The sequence below is a fragment of the Camelina sativa genome, chromosome 2 (assembly GCF_000633955.1).
Source record: "Camelina sativa cultivar DH55 chromosome 2, Cs, whole genome shotgun sequence".
Lineage (NCBI taxonomy): Eukaryota > Viridiplantae > Streptophyta > Magnoliopsida > Brassicales > Brassicaceae > Camelina > Camelina sativa.
In genome coordinates, this window is record NC_025686.1 from 5,387,059 (window position 1) to 5,387,743 (window position 685).

Consider the following 685-nt stretch of genomic DNA (forward strand, 5'->3'; position numbering starts at 1 on the left):
GCTTCTGTGAGAGAACTGAGCGACTCAACATATTTTTCTTGTTTTTGTACTTTTATTTTGTAGTTTTTCATAGATCTTTTATCCCTACTCTTTCTACTCTACTCTATCTTTTTAATAATGTCATTTTCGTTTATTTCTATGGCTTTATCATTCGTTTCTATGTCCGAGTAGTGTAGCAAAGTTTCTAGGGATGGGATAGATGATTAGGTGTTCTTGATCGGTTAGGATGCTTTAGTTGATTGTTATGATAGATAAATTTTCTTCTAGGTTGATGTTCTAAATGCGGTCAACAGACCGACAGGTTGAGACTAGATCTAGGGCGTTTATAATGCTACAGGCCGAAAGGAGTAGATAAAATGTCGGATTAGGTCGATGCTAGAGGTATACTTAACTTTGAGTGACAAAATCAGATAAGTCTAAGTATACTGACAAAAATGAATTGTTCTTAATGCCTGCTTGTTCATATTGCTAGTGCGACAGTGTGGTAGTATGTTCAAGGTTGATTGTTACTAGTGCGATAGTGTGGTGACAAGGTTTTAGAGGTTCATTGTCTAGGAAATAATTGCTTGAGGCATGTAAGGCATCCGTATCGGTCTAGAACACTTAGGATTCGATTACCCCCATTCTTAGGAACTTTCGTATTTCATTCTTTGCATTTTCCTTACTTACTCGACTACTTACCCGA